Source organism: Salmo salar, chromosome ssa01, assembly GCF_905237065.1.
Source record: "Salmo salar chromosome ssa01, Ssal_v3.1, whole genome shotgun sequence".
NCBI lineage: Eukaryota > Metazoa > Chordata > Actinopteri > Salmoniformes > Salmonidae > Salmo > Salmo salar.
In genome coordinates, this window is record NC_059442.1 from 58,189,594 (window position 1) to 58,201,713 (window position 12,120).

The following is a 12,120-nucleotide window of genomic DNA, read 5'->3' on the forward strand; positions in this document are numbered from 1 at the left end:
TGAACATAACAAGATTCAACAACTGAGACATAAACTGAACAAGATCCACAGACATGTGACTAACAGAAATTGAATAATGTGTCCCTGAACAAAGGGGGGGGCGTCAAAATCAAAAGTAACAGTCAGTATCTGTCACGTCCTAACCAGCAGAGGGAGTAATTGTATTATAATTTGGTCAGGACGTGGCAGAAGGGTATTTGTTTTGTATGGTTTAGGTTGAGTGTGAATATTGTAGGGGTGTTTGGTTTAGGTAGTCCGGGGTTTTGAGTAATTGTTCTAGTGTTAGTTTTCTATGGTGTTCTAGTTTGTATATTTATTTGTGGTTTGTGTGGCTCTCGATCAGGAACAGCTGTTCATCGTTGTTCCTGATTGGGAGTCATATTTAAAATGCTTGTTTTCACCTGTTTAGTTGTGGGTAGTTGTCTTTAGCACTGCTGTTGTGAGTATAGCCTGTTAAACTCTTTTGTTGTTCTTCGTTTTGTTATTTTTTCCGTGCTCTCTGTGTATAATAAATATTCAAGATGAGCATCCACATTCATGCTGCGTTTTGGTCATCGCTGCACAACGACACCCGTGACAGTATCTGGTGTGGCCACCAGCTGCATTAAGTACTGCAGTGCATCTCCTCCTCATGGACTGCACCAGATTTGCCAGTTCTTCCTGTGAGATGTTACCCCACTCTTCCACCAAGGCACCTGCAAGTTCCCGGACATTTCTGGGGGGAATGGCCCTAGCCCTCACCCCCCAATCCAACAGGTCCCAGACGTGCTCAATGGGATTGAGATCCGGGCTCTTCGCTGGCCATGGCAGAACACTGACATTCCTGTCTTGCAGGAAATCATGCACAGAATGAACAGTATGGCTGGTGGCATTGTCATGCTGGAGGGTCATATCAGGATGAGCCTGCAGGAAGAGTACCACATGAGGGAGGAGGATGTCTTCCCTGTAACGCACAGCGTTGAGATTGCAGGCAATGACAACAAGCTCAGTCCGATGATGCTGTGACATATCGCTCCAGACCATGACGGACCCTCCACCTCCAAATCAATCCCGCTCCAGAGTACAGGCCTCGGTGTAATGCTCATTCCTTCGACAATAAACGCGAATCCGACCATCACCCCTGGTGAGACAAAACCGCAACTTGTCAGTGAAGAGCACTTTTTGCCAGTCCTGTCTGGTCCAGCGACAGGACTGTGCTGGTTGTTGCCGATGATGTCTGGTGAGGACCTGCCTTACAACAGGCCTACAAGCCCTCAGTCCAGCTTCTCTCAGCCTTATGCGGACAGTCTGAGCACTGATGGAGGGATTGTGCGTTCCTGGTGTAACTCGGGCAGTTGTTGTTGCCATCCTGTACCTGTTTCGCAGGTGTGATGTTCGGATGTACCGATCCTGTGCAGGTGTTGTTACACGTGGTCTGCCACTGCGAGGACGATCAGCTGTCCGTCCTGTCTCCCTTAGGCGACTCACAGTATGGACATTGCAATTTATTGCCCTGACCACATCTGCAGTCCTCATGCCTCCTTGCAGCATACCTAAGGCACGTTCACGCAGATGAGTAGGGACCACGGGCAGCTTTCTTTCGGTGTTTTTCAGAGTCAGTAGAAATGCCTCTTTAGTGTCCTAAGTTTTCATAACTGTGACCTTAATTGCCTACCGTCTGTAAGCTGTTAGTGTCTTAACGATCGTTCCACAGGTGCATGTTCATTAATTGTTTATGGTTCATTGAACAAGCATGGGAAACAGTGTTTAAACTCTTTGCAATGAAGATCTGTGAAGTTATTTGGATTTTTATGAACTATCTTTGAAAGACAGGGTCCTGAAAAAGGGCCGTTTCTTTTTTTGCTGAGTATATATAGGGCAGGTAAGGAGGTGATGGAGTCCAGGTGAGTGTCATTATGCGCCTAACGCTGGTGACAGGTGTGCGCCCTAACGAGCAGCCTGTTGACCTAGAGGCCGGAGATGGCGCACACGTGACATTACTACATGATTCCATATGTGTTATTTCATAGTTTTGATGTCTTCACTATTATTCTACATTGTAGAAAGTAGTAAAAATAAAGAAAAACCCTTGACTGAGTAGGTGTGTCCAAACTTTTGACTGGTACTGTATGTGCCTGTTGGTGTTATTGGATCCATATGTTACACTAGGGTGTGATGTTTTGTAAATTGGTTACATTACATACTCACAGATAATTTCAAGTTGTCCCATTTAAAAGCGTGTCTGTGCAAATCTGTGCTCTGCGTTATCGTGAAAGTGAGGGTAATGTAGTCTACTGTAGGAAAAATTGGAAGTAGACAAAGCCAGGAGTGCCATCATCCCCCACATTCTTATTCTCACTTTGTGATGATTAATTTTGCGGTCATCATTAATGCCTCTCTCGTCCCTGCGTCATCACCTAGAAGAGAGGAAAGAAGAGAGGAAAATGAACCATTTACACCTTGCCTCTTTATTTGAAGTTTCCGTTAGGACGGAAGGTCAACAGTGACACAGGAGGCCTGAATGTTTAACCTTGACAGTGGACCTTGCAGGGCTTCACTGTTATCACAAGGAGCTGGGCTAAGATTGAATGAAACTCTGGAATGGTAGTGTTGTGTTATGGGGGAATTGTTGTGTTATAGGAAATTGATCCATTAATCACAAATATAAACTGCTGGCATAATATATTGTATTACACACTCCCAGTGGATTTCCCAGGTGAGAATGGATATCCCTAATTTATTTCCCATAATTCTCATTTTTATCTTAAAACCTCACCCTCTGCATGGACCAAGTTCTTTTTTTTTCTGGACTAATTTCAGTCTTGGTTTATCCGTAACAGATATAGGCTACTACTGTAACTCTACTGTTAAACCACTAGCATGTTCAATTGTATTCTGACTGCAATGTAAAAATGGGAGGTGTTGAGCAGCCATAAATACTTTTCACAGCCCTATATATAAGTGGCAGGTTTACAAATGGAAAACATGCCAGCTAAATGCTGGGTTTGTAGTACTAGAATTTGTTGAAAATATAGCCCATAGCACCATCATGTGGTGAGTGGTTGTTAGATTTCACTGTTCTCTGTAGAGATTGACCCTGGGCCGGATCAAGAAATCATGGCTAAATGATATGGCTAAATTATGCTCTCTAGTGTATTTTGAACATTGAGAGCGGGCTCCTTTGGTTGGATAAAAAAAAAAGTTTTTAGGAAAAGTATGTAATTATTGTATTTTTTTTGCCTCTTGGGCCCCCTATGGGCTTGGGCCCAGCCCCTGACTCACACAATTGACCAGTCACAATGATTTGTATATATATATATATATATATATATATATATATATATATATATTTTAATCAGTTACCCAATCAAGGAAGGGACCCCCAGGTACCCACATCGGCCCCCTACATCCTGTTCTCCCCCCATCTGATGATAAGCAGTGTCATCAGCAGGCTGTCTACACTCATTGAGAGCGGACTCCTGAGTCTTCCTGAGGTTGGCAGCTGCAGTGAAAAAATATGAAATATATACCACATATATAATATACACTGTATATATAACATTTACAGTATATATTTCCTTAATATATACAGTGCCTTCAGAATGTATTCAGACCCTAAAAATTGAGCTAAGGTGCATCCTGTTTCCAATGATCATCCTTGAGATGTTTCTACAACTTGATGGGAGTCCACCTGTGGTAAATTCAATTGATGGGATATGATTTGGAAAGGCACATGCCTACCATATGGTCCCACAGTTGACAATGCATGTCAGAGCAAAAACCAAGCCATGAGGTCGAAGGAAATGTCCGTAGAGCTCCGAGACAGGATTGTGTCGAGACACAGATCTGGGGAAGGTTACCAAAACATTTCTGCAGCATTGAAGATCCCCAAGAACACAGTGGCCTCCATCATTCTAAAATGGAAGAAGACTCCTCCTAAACTGGCTGCCCGGCCGAACTGAGCAATTGGGGGAGAAGGGCCTTGGTCAGGGAGGTGACCAAGAACCCAATGGTCACTCTGACAGAGCTCTAGAGTTCCTCTGTGGAGATGGGAGAAGCTTCCAGAAGGACAACCATCTCTGCAGCACTCCATCAATCAGGAATTTATGGTAGAGTGGCCAGACGGAAGCCACTCCTCAGTAAAAGGCGCATGACAGCCTGCTTGGAGTTTGCCAAAAGGCACCCAAAGACTCTCAGACCATGAGAAACAAGATTCTCTGGTCTGATGAAACCAAGATTGAACTCTTTGGCCTGAATGCCAAGCGTCACGTCTGGAGGATACCTGGTACCATCCCTACGGTGAAGCACGGTGTTGGCAGCATCATGTTGTGGGGGTGTTTTTCAGCGGCAGGGACTTGGAGACTAGTCAGGATCGAGGCAAAGATGAACGTAGCAAAGTACAAAGAGATCCTTGATGAAAACCTGCTCCAGAGCGCTCAGGACCTCAGACAGACCAACAGGACACCGACCCTAAGCACACAGCCAAGACAATGCAGGAGTGGCTTCGGGACAAGTCTCTGAATGTCCTTGAGTGGCCTAGCCAGAGCCCGGACTTGAACCTGATCGAACACCTCTGGAGAGACCTGAAAATAGCTGTACAGCAACTCTCCCCATCCAACCTAACAAAGCTTGAGAGGATCTGCAGAGAACAGTGGGATAAATACAGGTGTGCCAAGCTTGTAGCGTCATACCCAAGAAGACTTGAGGGTGTAATTGCTCCCAAAGGTGCTTCAACAAAGTACTGAGCAAAGGGTCTGAATACTTATGTAAATGTGATATATCAGTTTTTTATTTGTAATAAATTTGCAAAAATGTCTTAAGCTGTTTTTTCTTTGTCATTATTGGGTATTGTGTGTAGATTGATGAAGGAAAAAATCGATGTAATCAATTTTTGAATTTGGCTGTAACTTATCAAAATGTGAAAAAAGTCAAGGGGTCTGAATACATTTTGAAGGCACTGTATATATATTTTTTCATTATATATTTTTGTTGATGCCTCTTGGGCCCCCCCATGGGCCTGGGCATGGGGGCTTCAGCCCCGGTAAGCCCCTGCATTAAGCCAGCCCTGGATTGACCAGATATACACTGAACAAAAATATAAATTCAACATGCAACAATTTCAAAGATTTGACTGAGTTACACTTCATATAAGGAAATCAGTCAATTGAAATGAATTAATTAGGCCCTAAACTATGGATTTCACATGACTGAGAATACAGATATGCATCTGTTGGTCACAGATACCTTAGGAAAAGGTAGGGGCATGGATCAGAAATCCAGTCAGTATCTGCTGTGACCACCATTTGCCTCATCTCCTTCGCATAAAGTTGATCAGGCTGTTGATTGTGGCATGTGGAATGTTGTCCCATTCCTCTTCAATGGCTGTGCGAAGTTTCTGGATATTGGCAGGAACTGGAACACGCTGTTGTACAAGTCAATCCAGAGTATCCCAAACAGGCTCAATGTGTGACATGTCTGGTAAGTATGTAGGCCATGGAAGAACTAGAACAATTTCAGCTTCCAGGAATTGTGTACAGATCCTTGTGACATGTGACTGTGAATTATCATGCTGAAACATGAGATGATGGTGGCGAATGAATGGCACGACAATTGGCCACAGGATTTCGTCATTGTATCTCTGTGTATTCAAATTGCCATCGATAAAATACATATTGTGTTCGTTGTCCGTAGTTTATGCCTGCTCATACCATAACCCCACCTCCACCATGGGGCACTCTGTTCACAACTTTGACATCAGCAAAACGTTCGCCCACACGATGCCATACACTCTGTCTGCCATCTGTCCGGTACAGTTGAAACCATGATTCTCCAGTGTGCCAGTGGCCATCGAAGGTGAGCATTTGCCCACTGAAGACGGTTATGACACCAAACTGCAGTCAGGTCAAGACCCTGCTGAGGACGATGAGCATGCAGATGAGCTTCCCTGAGACAGTTTCTGACAGTTTGTGCAGGAATTCTTCGGTTGTGCAAACCCATAGTTTCATCAGCTGTCCAGGTGGGTCATCTCAGACCGTCCCACAGGTGAAAAAGCCGGATGTGGAGGTCCTGGGCTGGCGTGGTTACACGTGGTCTGCGGTTGTGAGGCCAGTTGGACGTACTGCCAAGTTCTCTAACACAACGTTGGAGGCGGCTTATTGTAGAGAAATGAACATTCTGGTAACAGCTCTGGTGGACATTCCTGCAGTCAGCATGCCAATTGCACTCTCTCACAAAATTTGAGACATCTGTGGCATTGTGTTCTGTGACAAAGTTGCACATTTTAGTTTATCTTTTTATTGTCCCCAGAAAAAGGTGAACCTGTGTAATGATTGTGCTCTTTAATCAGCTTCTTGATATGCCACACCTGTCAGGTGGATGGATTATCTTGGCAAAGGTGAAATGCTCACTAAAAGGGATGTAAACAAATTTGTGCAAAACATTTCAGAGCAATACGTTTATTTTTGCTTCTGGAACGACTGGAACTCCCAACCTTCCAATCACATGAGCATTATCACCTTTATCCTAACTGATGCAGCATACTGGCTATAAATAAAAATGCTTAAGCATCAGGTTGCCCATCTGTATTTGTGCTAATCATTAGCTAGATCTGTACTTCCCAAATTTTTTCAGTCATGCCCCCCTTTCATCATGGGTGATGTCCTGTGGAGGCTGCTGAGGGGAGGACGGCTCATTTTAATGGCTGGAACGGAGCGAATGGAATGGCATCAAACCATGTTTTTGATGTATTTGATACCTGCCAAGTTTACGGTTTTAATTACCGTTTTACTTTTTTCATTCAACTTTTTCACCCCAGACGCTTTATCTGGACACGGCATCCACCAGTCGAAGCTAAGCAGGAACATTAACATTATGCCTTCTAATTGCAGTCGCTGTACTCATAATATACGGGAGCAGTGTTGCCAACTTAGCAACTTTGTCGCTATATTTAGCGAGAATTCAGACCCCTCTAGCAACACATTTTCAAAAAAGCGACTAGCGACAAATCTAGCAACTTTTTCTGGTGTTATTGGAGACTTTTATGAGACTGACGCGAAAGCACGTATCGTTCTTACTCATCTCAGCGAGCAGCGGGTGCTGCCGTGGGCCCCACCCCCATCCCAAAGCACTCACAGGCGGCCCAGTCCTCGCGCAGCAGTCCCTCCCAGCTGCAGTCAGAGCAGGAGATGTTCACCCCTCCGCGTCCAGACTGAAAATGAATCGCGCATGCGGGAAGCCGCCGCTGGCTGATCCCACCCTGGCTTACGTAAAAATAAAAAAATAACCTGAATTAGGGCCAGACTAGTTACCATAATTTTCTCACATTGCCATTGACCATTTTTTCTATTGTCTTTTTTTGGTCCATTTAGATTGTTATTGTAGATTGTATACAAAAAATGTTATGGTTAAAAATGTTCATGTTTTACTGTGACTTGTTGTAGGCTCCTAAGTGGACCAAACCAAATAAAACATTTTTTTTTTTTTTAAACTAAGTAACTCCGCCAGAGTGTCTCTTTTGGGTCACTTTTGCCGGTCCCAAGCCCGGATAAAGGAGGAGGGTTGGAATTGTAACATCAAAAAAAAGTATCGACATAAGAAAGTTCATTTGTAGTTCTAAACATATTTAGTGTGTTTTTTTCTCACTTTTTGTCTCTCCCACGACGTTATTCCTCTCTCTTACAGCGTCCATCACAATTACATGCACATGGCCAATTATGCAAATTAGGTGATGATGTCCTTTAGTGAATTGTAGCGACTTTTAACACAGCCAATAGCAACTTTTCTTACTGAGGAGTTGGCAACATTGTACAGGAGAACGATCGCCTTATTGCGAGGATAGCTGTGCTGCAAGCCCAGCTTCAGACGCAATCGTTAGGCAAGGGTAATTTAAGGGTAGGAAAGGATGAAATATTATTTGTGCCACCAATAAGTACAGATAGTAGTATAAATCCCCTCGCACAGTCCCCGCAGCCGGACAATTTTCTCATGGCTTCTGGAAGGAAATGCTGTAGGAATGCTCAACTGGTGTCGCTCATTCACCCGACAGAAACTTTCAGCCGTTCTCCCCATTAAGCAACGAGTCGGAGTCAGAGTCTGAGTCTTCTCTGGTCTCTCCTCCACCCATTACGGGGTCAGAGACGCCGAAGGCTCCCACCATTAGCTCTGACAAATTGAAAACCCTAGTCATTGGCGACTCCATTACCCGTAGTATTAGACTTAAAACTAATCATCCAGCGATCATACACTGTTTACCAGGGGGCAGGGCTACCGACGTTAAGGCTAATCTGAAGATGGTGCTGGCTAAAGCTAAAACTGGCGAGTGTAGAGAGTATAGGGATATTGTTATCCACGTTGGCACCAACAATGTTAGAATGAAACAGTCAGAGGCCACCAAGCAAAGCATAGCTTCAGCGTGCAAATTAACTAGAAAGATATGTTGGCATCGAGTAATTGTCTCTGGCCCCCTCCCAGTTAGGGGGAGTGATGAGCTCTACAGCAGAGTCTCACAACAATCGCTGGTTGAAAACTGTTTTCTGCCCCTCCCAAAAGATAGAATTTGTAGATAATTGGCCCTCTTTCTGGGACTCACCCACAAACAGGACCAAGCCTGGCCTGCTGAGGAGTGATGGACTCCATCCTAGCTGGAGGGGTGCTCTCATCTTATCTATGAACATACAGGGCTCCAACTCCTCTAGCTCCACAATGAAATAGGGTGCAGGCCAGGCAGCAGGCTGTTAGCCACCCTGCCAGCTTAGTGGAGTCTGCCACTAGCATAGTCAGTGTAGTGAGCTCAGCTATCCCCATTGAGCTTCGATCTAGGTTGGGCAAAACTAAACATGCCGGTGTTCGCCTTTGCAATCTCACTGGAATAAAGACCGCCTCCATTCCTGTCATTATTGAAAGAGATCGTGATACCTCACATCTCAAAATAGGGCTACTTAATGTTAGATCCGTCACTTCCAAGGCAGTCAATGAACTAATCACTGATCATAATCTTGATGTGATTGGCCTGACTGAAACATGGCTTAAGCCTGATGAATTTACTGTGTTAAATGAGGCCTCTCCTCCTGGTTACACTAGTGACCATATCCCCCGCACATCCCGCAAAGGTGGAGGTGTTGCTAGCATTTACGATTTTCAATTTACAATATCACTGAAGACTATTGTAGATTTTCTCAAGTTGGTTCTGGAAGTATTCAAAGGGTGATTATAAGGTTGCATAAACATGAGTAGTGCTATCCCCCCACAATTTTCACATTTGTTTTCTGAATATATAAATAAGGAAGATTAGCAGCTGCTACAGGACTAAGATCGAATCATACTACACCGGCTCCGACGCTCGTCGGATGTGGCAGGGCTTGCGAACTATTACAGACTACAAAGGGAAACACAGCCAAGAGCTGCTCAGTGACACGAGCCTAACAGACGAGCTAATGCTGGATGCTGGCATTCTAGGCAGAGTTGCAAAGAAAAAGACATATCTCAGACTGGCCAATAATAAGAAAATATTAAGATGGGAAAAAGAACACAGACACTGGACAGAGGGACTCTGCCTAGAAGGCCAGCATCCCGGAGTCGCCTTCTTAACTGTTGACGTTGAGACTGGTGTTCTGAGGGTAATATTTAATGAAGCTGCCAGTTGAGGACTTGTGAGGCGTCTGTTTCTCAAACTAGACACTCTAATGTACTTGTCCTCTTGCTCAGTTGTTCATCAGGGCCTCCCACTCCTCAATAAATCAAATTCATCATGGTATATTATTGAGGGGGTCAAATTGACCTGTCTCTAATATCCAGGGGGGGGGGTCATGAGCTATTCAAATGTAAGTTACATGCCTACCTATATTTTCTATTGTCTAATGCAATCAACATTATAGCGAATTTGGGGGTAGCCCCAACTGGGATTTGAACCCAGGTCCAGCAAATTTTCAAGCCAACACCTTATTCATTACGCAAAGAGGTCCAACCCTCTTGATGAGGTTGCTAGGTGTTGGATTACAGTCGCTATGTTAACCCCTTCCTTTGGGAGACCGTGTTCCCACGCTTCTCTACACCAAGTCCCTCTTTTTCAAGGAAAAGTCTGATTTTGTACTGGCTTCTTGGAACTGATATTGATGTGAATTCTTATCTTAATTCTATTCAGTTGGTAGGTAGCTGCATGTTTGTTAGGCTACCTTTTACAATTTAAAGACCATTTTCTGGCTGTAGAATCTGTGTTATAATTAGGTTTACTGTAATTGTTTTGAATATCACATGGGTATTCTCTTAGATTACTAAAACAGACAGACAGATAGATTGATACTCCAATAGTGTACTTGAATTGGATAAAAATGTGTTATTTTGGGGAAACAATGGCATTGTGTTTGCATGTAGATTTTTATCCTGTTCTGGACTGGTTTTCTGTAGTACAATAATATTGTGTATCTGATAATTGCAGTGTCACACAGTGAACAACAGGGGGCAGTGTGGAATCAAATGATTCAGACAATTGGAGACATGTCTATGTTTTATTCCTCTAAAAATAGCTCATCTCTCAGTCAGTGAAAAGCTCTTACTGCGGCTTCATTAACAGACATTTTCACACTCAAATTATAAGTCTATTATTGTATTTTTACACATATGCACAACATATTACATACTTTAAAACCTATAATGACATAAACACAACAGATAGCCTGTTGGGTTAAATTAGATTTATACATTTGAAAAACAACTAAAAATAACAACCATTTATCACCATCAAAAAGGTATGAGTCATGAACCCTGTCAGTGAATGGGGGTCGTATCCATATCCAAAAGCCTGTATGTATTTGCAGTTAATTACCATCAGCTGTTTTCAGGTTTAGAATAATATGAACGGTTATGGTCCCATTCATGACTGGGTTCATTCTCAGTCAACTCTCCCATTTTATACACTACCTGATCACCTCCATGTTTCAGAGGCACCAATGGGGTTGTCCCTCTTCTCTCTCTATCCTCCTCCCTCACTAGGCCTCAGAACCCAGGCTTTCCTACTCACTTTCTTCTCATTTCTAACGGCTGTGGGAAATCCTTGACAAATCCAAACTAAAGTTTTTCTCTCATTTCACACTTTGACATATCTCCCCTCCTCTAAATGCCAGTGAGAACCTTGACTCTGGGTTTATAACCGACACCCCTTTCAAACATTTGGCAGGGACCGTATGTCCCTGCTGCTTCCATATCTGCAGCCCCTCTCATGTTTTTAACACTTCAGTCAAAATAAAATAAAAAATACACATCCATCATTGGTGTCATTTGTTTTAATACAACGTGAGCGGTGACATCGACACCAGACATCCAGAAAGGGCACACTAGTCTGGGAAGTGCTAGGTTGGTGTGTTCATCCAGTTCGGTTCGCTGTCCTGATCAGCTCTGCAAATAGGCAGTGACAGGAGAGCAAGACACCTGTTGACTACGAGCCCAGCCAAAACAGATAGCATTTCTCGCTGGCCACTGGGAGCCAGGGATCTGACCACCAACACAAACAATGCAGAGAGGTCTAACAGAAATTATCCCTCCTCTCATCTTCCAAGGAAGGGCTAAAGCAGACTGGAAGGGAGCCCCAGCCCTAGGTCCATTAAATATTAGACCTAGCCATTGCCCAATGAAAAATGAGCAATGACCTCTTTTGGAGAGGTCCAAATGTCAGTGGTTTCCTCTGAGTGAAGCATCATGGTGCTTGGCACTCGTCTGATGGTGCTCACATTGAATCAGCGCTGCTCTGACCCCACCGCTTTTCACCACTCTCTGTGTTAGCCTCACCTCTTCCTCCTCTGTCCTCTCATCAGAGAGGGAAGACACAGGAACTCAGCAATCCTCCTGTGATCTTTTTTTTTTTTTAAATCCTACATGTCAACATTTCAAGTTTCAAAGAATAATTCAGTACAGACTTTCTCACTACCATGGCCCTTTAAACAGTACTTAGCTGACTGTGTAGAAAGATAAGCCTTACACAAACCTCCTCCAGGACAGGCGTACAGTGGGTAGACTACTGTGTATGTGTGACGTGACTGGACCAAATTCCTCTATTCAAATGTCCTGATAGACAATGATTCAACAGACAAACCAGACAAACACGTCAGCAACAGCATGTGCGACAAGCAAGCTTATTTACGACTGCAATCA